The 14,277-nt window shown below is 42.4% G+C and overlaps 1 pseudogene; it reads right to left on the bottom strand.

Annotated features, from left to right (window-relative positions):
• The window catches only part of LOC121148769, a 31,518-nt pseudogene that overhangs the window by 3,909 nt on the left and 13,332 nt on the right, over positions 1-14,277 (bottom strand).

Raw genomic sequence — 14,277 nt, 5'->3', positions numbered from 1 at the left:
GGCTCCACAATTTAGCAGCTTAAATTAGCAAAGATTTTAGGGAGGTAATGGGAAAACAAGAGGACATTCTTTAAGAGATGGTGAAAAATGCATCTTCTGAGATACTATTTGTGAAGTTCAATTGTTTTCAATTCCCTCTCTGTTGCTTCCATTTTCCATGAATTTCTGGAATCACACTCATATTTTAGTAATATGACTATTACCAATTTGTGGGTGCAGAGCTGAGGAACAGCCTACCTGTATGAACCTCTCCTGGCTTGTGGCTGCTAGGGAGGCCACTGCTGGTGGTCAGCTCAGAGGCAGGCACTTTGGAGGGTCCCAGGGGACACCACTCTTTCACTGGTGGCTCTAGGCTGGAGGCCTTGGTTTGACTAGAACTGTTGGTTGAACACCTACTCTGTGTAGAAGACTTCTTGTACCTGAGCTCCCATGGTGATAATCCTAGGCTTCTACCTTGCCTGCTAGGACATTCATCCAGGTATAACAGTGAGGTAGGCATGGGCACCTCTGTTCCACCCTCACATAGCTTCCCAGAACTCGAGCTTGCCAGAGTGCAAACTCAGGCTCTCTACCATGGGAATCAAGCTGGGATATACACCCCTTCCAGGCAGGGATGGTGGTTCTGCACATTTTTATCACTAAGCCCGGGAAGGCTACATCCTATACCTCCAGTGGCCTGAGGTGTATTTCAACCAGCTGAGGCAGCAATGAGGACATGGATAGGATCTGGGGATGAAGCACTGACAGGAGACCAATGATGGTGGAAATCTCCCCATAGTTTATTGCTTCTTATATACTCTTTCAATAGGATGTCAAGCAGTCCCATTACACCAGGTGCTTTCAGCCACAAGCCCACACCCTGCAGTGCAGAGCTTAACTAGTGCTAATCAAGTCCTTAGCACACAACAGGTACCCCTTGGTTTTGTTTCAATGCAGACTTGAATACGTCTGTCCTCAGTTGTGAACTCTCATGCTATCTGCCTTATCTATATCAGGAATCTCCATAGCATGACAGAAACCCTGTCTTATTTGGTCTATGCCAGGTCCATCTTACCCATAACGGGCTACCATTCAATGTGTTGTCTGCTGCAGCTGCAGCTGCAGAAAATATACTTGGGGAGGCTGATGACCCTGTTCCATGGCTAGGCAAGTCTTTAATGTGGTAGCAATTAGCTGACAGCATTTCACGGGCTTGAGAAACAAAGCACTGCACAAGTGAAACATATATAAAGGCATAATGTAGGATAAGAGACTTATATCACACAGTCTCTGCTGTTCCTCTGCCAACAAATCAACCCACTGTTACAAAGCAAGCATGCCAACCACACGTGTTAAGTTGTTCCATAGCCCAGACAGTCAGTTATGCAAGCTTGTTCATTGTCACCAGAGTAGCTGGTGGTTTGTGGCTGGGGACATACTGGTTATGATGTTCACCATTATGCCAAAGTCTCCTTTAAGATTTTCAGAAAAACAGAGGATTCTCTATTAGCCCCTTCAGTCACAGGCAAGATTCTGGGAAGCTGCATAATGCCAACAGAATAACTATCACCAATTTGTGGATAAGCTGAGGCACAGCCTGCCTGTGTGTTGTAGTTTTTTTTTTTTTTTTTTTTTTTTTACCCCAAATAAGGCAGCAATCTCAATTTCTGTCTTGCAGGAATGAAGAATTTTCATGTGGACACAGTTAAATTTCAAAGCAAAATTTGTTAGAAAAGTTGAGAAAGGAGATTCTGTCCTAGTGACATGGGGCTCTGAGATCCTCTGCCATCATGGCAGGAGTAAAAGCAAGAGATACAAACCTGAATTAATGGTGAGGAGAGCAGTTTTTAAAGATGTGCTTCAAAGAGGCTCTAGAAAGGACAAAAGGAAATTTCTGGTCACGCTGGTGTCTGGCTTTGGGGCAAAAGACCAGACAGGTGTCACACATTGGACATTCCTGGCCTTGGGAATATGAGTAACACTTCCTCCAGTCCTTCAATGATAAGGAGATTAGGGTGATGTCCTCCCACACAATGGCTAGAGAAAAGGGCTAATGCATCAGTTGGGGAATTAATATGCTAAAAGCACCATTGTCTCTTGGAAGAGACCTCCTCTGGTGAATGCAAGACATGATGGGGAAAATGCTATTTTATATTTGAGGAAAAATAATAACTTGGGGACACCGAATACCCTAACTGCCTACTATCCAATATAACTCCAGCATTCCAGCATGCTGTCAGGGTGCACTGGAACTTGGTGTCATTGATTTCAGAGGTGTTTCCTGTATGTAAGAGAGAAACATGGGGATAACACAGGCAGACACAAGCTTAAAGTTCAAGGAGCCGAGGTTCACCCACGTGAGCAAGTGCCAAAGTCCAGAGGAGGGATGGAACTTATACATTCCATAGGAATAATTGCATTCCTGAAGAAGGAACAACAGTGCACATGCCAGTGCATGTCCATGCCCCACAAAGCTGTCAGATAGAAAAGGTTGGTATTTTCCCAGTGGCATTACACTTGAATGATAAGAAAAAGCACAGGCAGAAATTGAGCTATTTACAAAGGGAGGTCTAGAACAACCAACAGCTAGTGATGCTCATTAGACAGTCTGATCATCTGGTTTAAGGAGAAACTGGCAGGAAGTATCAGGTCCTAGGTGCTCATAGGAGAAAGTAAAGAGAGAGAAGTGCTTAACAAATACTAACATACTTATATAAAATAAATGGGTCTAATATATTTGCTTTTTGAGTCAATCTTCTGACTCAAATGCCACCAGCGTAGCCGGTATGCAAGTTTCACAAAACTCTGCAGAAGGAGCTTGCTGGAAAAGTCTCTCAGGAATCCACCGTGGACTATTTTCATTTTCTGGGATAACAAAAACTGATCCTCACCACCATATGAGGACAGGATCTGGACCTTGCCAGGATGCTTACTCTTATAGGGACAGTATAGAATGAAAACTGTCTGTGCTCCCAACTCCTTGGCACTTTTGAGGATTTTAAGTCAGTGTTTTCACATGGTCTGTCATTCCTCGCTGGGTGTGGACCCTAACTCTGGGGTTCATCCATGTGGTTCTCATTTCACTGGATGCGCTGAGGACTTCCCACTCTCAGGGGATGCTCTTTCAGTGAAATGTGACAGTTATGCACAAGGACTTCCTCTATGGGTTGTGGGCAGGAACAGAGTGCATTATGATGTTCCATCCTGTTTTGTTGGTATAAGCCATATTTTAAAAATTTATATTTGTTTTAACATTTATTTCATTTTTATTGGAATTCAAATACACAGTTTTATGGAAGGATAGAGATTTAGACCACCACCCCCCAAGCTACTGCAGCAGATGATGCAGAACTGATCTGAAGCCAGGAGCAAAAAGTTCTTCCAGTTTTCCCATGTGTTTTCATGATCCCAAGGCTTTGAGCCTTTTGGATGCTTTCCCAGAGCACAAACAGGGAGTTGAATGGAAAGCAGATATCCCGGATAGAAGCTGCATCATTATGGGATCTGGTCGTGTGCAAACTGAAGATTTAATCACACCAGGATACCACACCAGGCACTAAGAGATTTCTGTTTTAAGATGAATATTTTCCTTGACAAAGTAGATTTACAGAAAGAAGGAGAAGCAGATGGATATGTCTTCCATTAGCTGTCTCACTCCTCTGATGCCCACAAGGGCCTGAGCTGAGCTGATCCAAAAGCAGGAGCCAGGAGCTTCTTTCAGGTCTCCAAGTGGGTTCAGGCTCTCATGGCTTTGCACCATCCTCAGCTGCTATCGCAGGCCACAAGCTGGGATCTGTATGGGAAGTTGAGCATCTGCAATTTTATGTGGCTCCAAAGGGGATCCAAGCCTTTGTAAGGCTAGGATTTAGCCACTGAGCTATTGTGTTGGACCTTGGGCCAGTTACTGTTGTTGTTGTTGTTATTTTTCTGTAATTTGCATGTGCACTTTCTTTACCATGTGAACTTTCACACTCACTGAAACTCCTATACATATCTCTTTAAAAGATAGATTCGTATTGTGAAAAAGAAAAAGCAAACACAAACAAACAAAATATCAGATTTATTCGGTTCCCCTCATTTACTACTACACCTAATGATAGTGGTTGCATAGCAATCTAATTTGTACCTGTGGCTCTGCCATAACTTACGGGTGCTGGTTTGAATCCTGGCTATTCCAGTTCTGACCCAGCTTAGTGACAATGCACCTAAGAAAGCAGTATCAAATGGCCTAAGTACTTGGGCTCCTGAACTCACACGGGAGACCAGAAGAAGCTCCATGCTCTGGGCTTCAGTGTGGCCTAGTCCTGACTATCTAAGTCACTTGTGTTGTGGACGTATTAATGTAAGATCTCTGATTATGCCTTTCCACTCATCTTTATGAGAGGGTACACAAATATATAAGTGTATTTATACACAGTATGAATGTATATGTACATCATTCATATCAGCTTTGTATTGTAAATATGCAGATATACACATTCCAAAATTCAGAAGTGTTGGAAGGGCATGAAAGAGATCCCAGTTTCTCTTAAGAAACCAATCAGAAGACAAACATTGGAGTTGATGGATAGAGCACCTAACCTACTCTCACCATGACATCCTCCTTATGCATCAGACATTCACTTTCTCCACCCTTTCAATGCTACTTCCTTATGTGTGGATGAAAGCAAGATAGAAGTGATCAGCCTGGTCGCCAGTGTGCAGGTATCTGTGGGTTCTCCTGGAGCAGTGACCTGAGGGAAGGCCATGTTGGATTTTTTTTTAAAGATTTCTTTTTATTATTTTCCTTGGAAAGGCGGATATACAGAGAGGAGAGACAGAGAGGAAGATCTTCCATCCGATGATTCACTCCCCAAGTGAGCGCAACAGCCGGATACTATGCCGATCCGAAGCCAGGAGTCTCTTCTGGGTCTCCCACGTGGGTGCAGGTTCTCAAAGCTTTGGGCTGTCCTCAACTGCTTTCCCAGGCCACAGGCAGGGAGCAGGAAGGGAAGCGGGGCTGCCGGGATTAGAATCCGCGCCCATACGGGATCCCGGGGGTGCAAGGCGAGGACTTTTAACCACTTGCGCCACCGCGCCAGGCCCAGGCCATGTTGGACTTTTACCAGATGTTTGATGATGATGATGACAGGATGGGCAGGACAGTAGGTGGAGTTATAGAGAAGCTTAAATAGTGTGTTGTAATGGGCCTGAGAGGAGTGTGTGGTCTCGCAGCTCCGACTGGAAGAACCCTTGGGGAGGGAAAATAGCTCCTATATGGGGAATATTAGGACAGATGATTTCAGAGCAGCTGAAGATTTGGGTGCTGGCATCAGCCTCAGCGATATGGGATGGTGGGCACCAAGGCATGTGTGCTTGTGCTGGTGAACAGCAATGACTCTTCCAGATCTCTCATGTGTCTGCTGCCTCTCATGAGTTTTCACTGTCCTAGATGGCTTTCCCAGGCCACAAGCATGGAGGTACATGGGAAAAAGGACCACCACCATTTGAACCAGAAGCTTTATGGAATCCTGGCCTACGCAAAGTAAGGCCTTCAGCATCTAGACTAGCGTGTCATGACACAACTTCCAAGCCTGAATCACTATCATTAACTAGACAACTCTGTTTTGGACCTAAATCACTTGTTTTATGAGGTAATTATCCAAGACCTAGAACCATAATGGCACACATTGATTTTGCTGCCATATGTGGATGATTTACTTCTCACCAGTCTGTCTGTGGAAGATTGCCAGAGAGCTACTAGAAACTTGGTTGAAGAGCTAGGAAGGTTGGGTTGTTGCGCCAGTTCAAAGAAGGCCCAGATGTGCAAACAGTTGGTAATCCACCTGGTGTATAAACTTAAGGAAGGGGCCCATAGCCTAATAACAGTCATGAAAGAAACTTCACAGATTTCCCATGCCCACCTCCCCATGAGAGGTGTGAGTATTCTTAGGGTCAATGGTTTATTGCAGATTCTGAATACTGAGTTATGCACAGTTGGCTCGGCTCCTGTATGAGGCCACTAAAGAGCAAATGCACTAGACCTGGCTAGACAGATAGGAGCAAGCCTTTAAAGAACTGAGGGCTGCCCTCATTAAAGTCGCAGCACTGATACTCCAAACCATTAAATCCTTTCATCCTCTTGAGGAATGAAAGAAAGGGGATTGCAAAAGGAGTCCTAACACAACAGTTGTGCCCATGGAAATGACCAGTAGGTTATCTATCAAAGAAACTTTATCATGTTGCTGCTAGGTGGGCACTGTGCCTCCATGTCATAGCTGCTGTTACACTCATGGTGTGGGACACAGACAAACTGACTTTTGGCAAGAACTTGAATATTGTAGCTCCTCATGCTGTTGATGGAGTCCCGAGACAACCCCTGATAAGTGGATGAGCAACGTGAGGCTCATGCACTATCAGGGGCTCTTTGTAGATTCGCCTGGAATGGGATTTCTCAAACCAGTCGTTTTGAACACTGCCTAACATGCACATGGAAACCTTCCTTCATGACTGCCATGAGACCTTGGCACAAGTCACTCAAGCTTGCCATGATCTCCTGGACCTGCCCTTGCTGAACAGTTAGTTAACCGGGTTCATGGATGGTAGTAGCTTTGTGAAGACTGGAATACAAATGGCAGGGGCAACAGTGGTCGACACAATGGGGAAGTGGTCTGGAGCCATGCCCTTCCTCTGCGATCCTCAATGTAGAAGGCAGAGCTGATTGCACTACCTGAAGCTCATGTGCAAGTGGGAGGATATAAGTGTCTGTTTACACAGATAGCCATTATGCCTTCAGTACTACATATGTTCACTGAGACATCTACCTCGAGTGAGGCTTCATGACAACAGATGGAAGGGAGCTGCAAAACCTGACAGAAGTACAACAACAGCTTACAGCAATAGAGAAACCCAAGGCAGCTGCCATGGTGCAGGTTCCTGGTCACCATTCAGTAAACACTGCTGAGGCAGTGGGGAACCACTGTGCACATAAAGAAGCAAAAAGATTTACCATTGCTGTTGCCACATTGCCCCAGCCAAGCTATAGCTCAGTAGATTTGGAGTGAATCTAATGTAAACACCGTCAGGAGACCAAGTCACACAATTGGTAGAGTGACTTGGAGGGAAGATTACTTTTGCCGCAGAACTGGGAAAAAATTTCAAACCAACTACATTAAACTGCCCACCTAGTGTTGAGAAAACTGCTGGACACCGGGACATACTTGGAAAGTAGACTTTGCAGAGGTAAGGCTGGGAAAGTTCAGGTACCAGTATCTTCTAGTCTTTGTAGACACATTTTCAGAGTGGGTAGAAGCATTCCCTACGAAGAAGGAAACCAGTGAGGTAGTGGCTAAAGCATTGCTTGAGGAACTTATATCACGATATGGGGTTCCAGTAATGCTACGATTGGACAAAGTCCCAACTTTCATTAATAAGGTCCTGCAAGGGCTGGCCCAACCATGGGGGCACATGATTGGAAGCTCCATTGTGAATATAACCCACAGAGCTCAGGGCACGTCAAAAGGATGTACAGAAACCATTAAGAAGACCTTATCTAAATTAGCCTTTGAGACTGGCAAATACTGGGTGATTCTCTTTCACTTCACCATCTTCTGAGCTTGGAATTCTCCTTATGTGCATGGATTGACCGCATTCAAAATTATGTACAGGGCTCTGCTCCCTATTGTCCAATGAGCTCTCTCTATGAACAAGACCAAGGTGGCTCCAAATTACTTGGTCAGCATGCAGGCATTGCTTGCGGTGCAACAAGAGATTTGGATCGTACTGCAGGCTTATTATGAAAGCAATGAATATTTGAGCCTGGAGCATGGTATTGTCAGGGGGGTCAGGGTCTGGGCACAATGTCTTTAGGAAAAACTCTTGCCACATTGGAATGGCCCATATGTTGTGCTTTTTTCACTAAATGTTGATGGAATTGGACCATGGGTGCATCACTCACATGTCTGAAAGTCAGCTGCTCCACTCTCCCATCCCTTGCCTGGAAACCAGCACCTCGTGGAAAGCACAACAGCATACCAGCGACCCACTAAGACTCAAGCCGGTGAAAATATCTAATTCATGCACAGGATCTATGTGCACAGTCCATGCACAATCTATGCAAACAATCTACATGTTCCTCGGACTCATCTTCATAGTCCTTGCAGGCTTAGTTGTTGAGGCCACTGCTGACAATCCTCACCAGCCTTGTAAAGTAGGCATTTACATACTCGGATTTAATCCAACTCTGTTTTGTTCACCTATTGACATGGGAAATGTGGCGTTCTCCTTCTTGGGTTAAGAATTCCTGTGGCAATTGCTGTGTAACTTAGTCAAAGTTAGATTCACTGAGCTACAGAAGAAAGATAGCAGGTGGATATCCAGATTGACCTGGGTGTCATATTATATGATGCATACATTTTAGGGTCTGTGCAGTGGATTTGGGGGTCATGAAGGTGTGAAGACTATTACACCGTTACAGGCAGGCCACAAGGACTCTCCCACTGTGTGACAGGGCCAAGCGTATATCTGTACAACCACCTGAATGCAGTGCCACCTTACTTTGCATAGACTCTGGACCACGCTGAGGAAGAATTCTAATCCATTCAGGCATTTGTTTGCTACTGTGGAGTTTGCTTTTTTACTCAGTGTGAGCTTGGAGGTTAATCTCAATCATAGCATCTTGCAAAAGGGCCTTTTACTATTCATACTGTCTTGGCTGTCCCCATTGACTTCATGGTAATCAAGGGACCTATTTTTAGGGTTTTATTCTTTCCTTGATTTTTAGGTTCTCCTTTTCTTTGTGATACAAGATTAAGTTGTAGAATAAGAATTGTAGCAAGAACTTCAACTGGTTTTACTTGAAACAAATGGCAGAATTATCCATAGAAACACCTCCTTGACCATGATGTAAAAGGTCTGAGCCAGAGTTTCACTGTTTCTGCATAAATACAATGGAAAAAGTTATTTTCTCCAATAGAACAGAAAATAATTCTGGAGTAGCTGTTCAAATCTCAGATGACATAGACTTCAATGTGACAAAATCCAAACAGCAGAGATGGACACTTCATATTGCTGAATGGAACCTAAAGCAGGAAATGATTACCGTTGTAAACTTCTAAACAGCAAACAGAGGTGCATGCAGCTGCATGAAGCAATTGTTGCTGGACTTAAGAGGGGATGCAGATGCACATACAATAATCTGGAAGAGCTCAACAACTCATTAACTCTGACCGAACAATGAAACAGAAACTTAACAGAGAAGTAGTACAACTCACACAGACCATAGAACTAATGGACTTCGCAAATATTTACAGAGCCCTCCACACCACAGAGGCAGAATATATATGTTTTTCAGCAGTGCATGGCACCTTCTCAGAATTGACCAGAAGATAGGGCACAATGGGAGACTCACTAACTTCAAAAAAATAGGAATCATACCAAGCACCTTCTCAGACCACAAAGGAGTGAAAGTGGAAATCAATGAATCAACATTCCCAAAGAATTATGTAAACACCTGGAGACTGAATAATATACTACTAAATGAACAATGGGTCAGAGAAGAAATAAAAGACAAGTTCAAAAAATTTATGGAAACAAACAAAAACTCAGATACAACGGTCCAAAATTTGTGGGGCAATACCAAAGCAGTGTTTCATGGTAAATTCATAGCAATCGGTGCCTACGTCAAAACCCAAGGAAGATGCCAATTACAGGAACTAAATGCACACCTCCAGAAATTAGAGAAACAACAACAAAATGACCCTTCAAGCAAAAGAGAACAAATCATCAAAACAAGGGAGGAAATAAACCAAATTGAAATTTATATAAAAAAAAATAACCACTAATCACAAAATCAATGAATCAAAAAGCTGATTCTTTGAGAAGGTAAACAAAATAGACAGCCCACTGACAAGTTTGACAAAGAAAAAAATGAGACAAAACGGGAATTAGTAGCATCAAGGATGAAAAAGCAACATAACAAATGACACCACAAGCTCAGAGGCAACAGAAGACATGAACAAACCTGTAACTAAGATATTGATTGAGTCAGAGATTAAAGATCTCCCAACAAAGAGAAGTCCAGGTCCAGATGTTTCACTACAGAATTCTACAAAACATTCCAAGCAGATCTAACCCCAATTCTCCACAATCTCTTTAAAACAATAGCAAAGAAAGCCACCCTTCCATACTCATTCTATGAAGCCAACATCACCTTAATTTCAAAACCAAGTAGAGAACTAACAGAGGAAAAACTCCAGACCAAATTCCCTGATGAACATTGATGCTAAGATTCTTAATGAAATCCTAGCCAATAGAATTAAAAAAAAAAAAAAAGTCATGCAGGCATGATTCAACATTTGAAAATCCATACATATGATACATCACATTCCAACACTGAAGAATTGAAATCATACAATGGTATCAATTGACACACAAAAAAGCTTTTGACAAAATCCAACACCACTCCGTGCTAAAAACCCAAACCATGGTAGGCGTAGAATTAACAATCCACAACATAATCAAAGCAATGTATAAAAAAACCAATACTAGCATTATACTGGATGCAGAAAACCTGGAACACTTTCCACTGAGATCTGCAACAAGACAAGGATGTTCACTATCACCATTACTATTCAACATAGTCTTAGAGGTACTTGCAGAGGCCATAAGACAACAAGAAGAAATTAAAGGAATCCAACTGAGGAAGGACGAAGTCAGGCTTTCACTATTTGCAGATGACATGATCCTTTACACAGAAGAATCAAGAGACTCTACAGAGATTGCTAGAACTTATCAAGAGTTTGGACAAGGGGCAAGGTACAAACATGAACAAAACATAACAGCCATAGTGTATACAAACAGTGCCAAGATGGAAAAAGATCTAACCAGCACAGTCCCACTCAAAATAATAGAGAAGAGCATGGAGTATCTAGGAATAAACCTCACAAAAATGCACGAGACCTCTTTGAAGGAAACTACAGTAAGCCTAAAAATGAAATTGAGGAAGACTTGAAAAGAAGGAGAAACTCCAATGCTCTTGGAAAGGTAAAATCAATACTGTAAAAATGACTATGCTACCAAAAGTAATATACACATTCAATGCAATTCATATCCAAGTACCCAAAACATTCTTAGAACTTGAAAAAAATGATACAAAAGTTCATCTGGAAACACACACACACACACACACACACAACCACGAGGAGCTAGACCATCTTGAAGAATATGAAGTTAAAGGGGAAACCACAGTTACGTACCTCTGGACGTACTATAGGGTGGTGGTTATTAAAACAGTGTGGTACTGGCAAGAGATAGAGAGGAAGACCAATAAAATAGAATAGAAACAATTGAAGGGAACCCACATATACAACCAAATAATTTTTGACTAAAAAACAGACGACAATGCATGGAAATGGGAAGGTGTCTTTAATAAATTCTGTTGGGACAACTGGCTAATAGCCTTAAAAACCACAACACAGACCCACATCTTTCACCATACATAAGATCAAAGCTAAATGGATAAAAGGCCTAAACATTAACCCAGAAAGCTTCAAACATTTGGAAGAAAATGATGAACACATCGGGCAAGAGATAGGTGTAGGCACTGACTTTCTAAATAGAACACCAACAGCAATAGCAATCAAATTACCAAAATTAAGAAATGGGTCTACATCAAACTAAGAAGCTTCTACACAACAAGGGAAAAATTCAACAAAGGAAAACAGTAACTCACAGGATGGGAGAAGATCTTGGCACACTACATAGGTGATAGGAGGCTTAACTCCAGAATAAACAAAGATCTCCAGAGAAATCAAAACACCAAAACAAAAGACTCAAAAAATGGGTACGGGAATTGGGCTGACATTTCACAAAGGAACAAATGCAAATGGCAAACAAACATATGAAAAAATGCTCAAGTTCCCTGGAAATAAAGGGAAATCCAAATTAAGACAGCAATGGAGTTCACAGAAAGACAGTAAGGATGGCACACATACAAAAACCACCAACAACACTTGCTGGCAGGGTTGTGGGGAAAAGGAAAGACTTCTCCGTTGCCAGTGAGAATGCAGGTTGGTGCAGCCTCTGTGGAGAACACTCAAACAAATGAAAATCTGCATAGCATATGATCCAGCAATAGCACTCTTAGGAATATATCCAAAACACCTGCTACACGAGAAACTTACATGAACACACATGTTCATACCAGCACAATCAACAATTGCAAAACTTGGAAGCAACCCAAATGCCCATCAACAGAAGACTGGATAAGAAAACTATGGTTTCTTTGCTCCGTGGAACACTATTCAGCTTAAAAAAAAAAATGAGAGAGGTGTACCAAATTGTGGGCAAAAGACCCAACTGGAAAGTATCATGCTAAGGGAAATGAGTCAGTCCCCAAAGGTTAGATACCACATGTTTTCCTTAATTTAAGCTATTGCTGTCAATCTCAAAAATGGTACCTGCCAATTGTAATATTATTTCAACCTCGAACATCCTGTATGTCATGTAACAAGTGAATGTTATGTAATCAAAAACCTACAATCAATGTGAGGCAGACTGCTCATGATCTTCATGAAAGAACAGTAAAATCTAATGTAACTTAAGACCCTATGCTTCTCAGTAATGGGGAGGGAGAGCAGAGAAATCATCCTTCTTCCTAGAATATTTGAGGCAAATCTAAAGTATAACCTATGAAGAACATAATTCACGTTTCCAGTATTTTGAAAGTTCTCTTGTATTATTTCATTGAACAGCTGTCCTAAGGCTGTCTCTCTTTCCACTCTTTCAGGAAGTCCTATTACTGTGATGTTTGACTTTTTAAAGTTGTCTTTCATTTCCTGAATGGTCCTGCTGGCTTTGTTCAGGTTTTTCTCCAGCTGTATAATGAGTTGTTTGTTCCCATTCTGATTGTCTTCCATTTCTGATACCCTATGTTCTGCTGAATTCATTCTGTTGGTAGATTGTCAACTTTGTAGTATAAGTCAAGAAATCTATTTTTGACTTGCTTGATACCCACAACTGTGTGATATTTGAATTCTTAGAACTCTTTCCAGTGTTTCTCACTGTCTCTGATGAATTTTATGAGTATTTTCTTAAATTCCTTCCCTGGTATCTCCTCAATGTCTTCATCTCGCTTCTCAGCAAGAAGGGGTTGGATTTTGGTTGTTTTGGGGGAGGTGCTGGTTTTTTGGTTTGAATCATTGCTTTTTCTGATACTTCTCCCAATTGTGTTTTGCTTTCTCATCATTTTGGACATACTTTGACCTCAGTGCAGTAGCTTACAGTGGGTGTGGTCCTATTTCTGCTGTATGGATTGAAGACATTAACGTGATACTCTGTACTTTGTTGGAGACAGCATGCTTTGGTGACTTTTTGGGTGTTTTTGTTTACCCTTGAATTTATACCTCTAAACCTGGTTCCCCTGCGGTTTGTTGGCTACTGCATTGACTTGAGTGTGCTCTGAGGGTTGGGGAACTTGTAAGGAACTTTGTAACCTTGGGAAATCCTGTAATTGCTCTGGGCAGATTTGGGTGCCTCTCAGCAAGACTCAGGCCTAATTCCCTTGGGATGTAGTAATTACAGGGCACCCCTCCTGAGTCTCAGTGCTGATAATCGGTACCACTACTGAGTCCTTTGTACCCTGGTTGTGCCGTGGGTGCTCTCTGTGGGTTACACATAGACACTCAATCTCCAATACTAAGGTGTTACAGGTCTGGGGAGTGGGAGGTGGTAGCCACTGCCCTGCTGCCACTTTTTCCCAGGCTCGCCCTGAGTTCAGATGCATTGCAAACTTCAGAGCCTCTGGTGTGGCCCTGGGATTTTCATGGTAGCCAGAGCCAACACCAGTTGCAGTGGGTTACCTGCAATCTCCTGGACACAGGGAACGTGACCAGAGCACAGCAGCATAACAGAGACCAGATGCACCTGTGGCAGTCAACAAACAGGTATGGGATCTAAACTCCAGGGATAGGCAAATCTACAGCAGCAGCAGCCAGGTTAGGAAAGAAATTCACTGGGAGCTAATGAATTGGACACAGGAAGACAATGATCATTCTCTTGATTTGTTAGACTGGAAAATTAACCGCAGATGGAAAAGTTCATTTGGTATATTTGGCATTCAACTTACATAGATTGGTTTCACTTGTTCTTAGTTTATATCATCATTCAGGTATTTATAAGTTTTAATCAACTTCTTTCCTGTGTGTCCTGTGTGATATTCTCTACTACACAGATGCGTTTCTCTCAGGAACTTTTCATCCTTACTGTTAAAGTGTCTACAAGTGTTCTCTATTTTATCATTTGAGCTGGCATATACAAAGT

This window comes from Ochotona curzoniae, unplaced genomic scaffold, assembly GCF_017591425.1.
Source record: "Ochotona curzoniae isolate NIBS_2020 unplaced genomic scaffold, NIBS_Ocur_1.0 contig_1811, whole genome shotgun sequence".
Taxonomy (NCBI): Eukaryota; Metazoa; Chordata; class Mammalia; order Lagomorpha; family Ochotonidae; genus Ochotona; species Ochotona curzoniae.
Note: the sequence above shows the minus strand (reverse complement) of the source record. Positions and strands in the feature narration are given on the sequence as shown.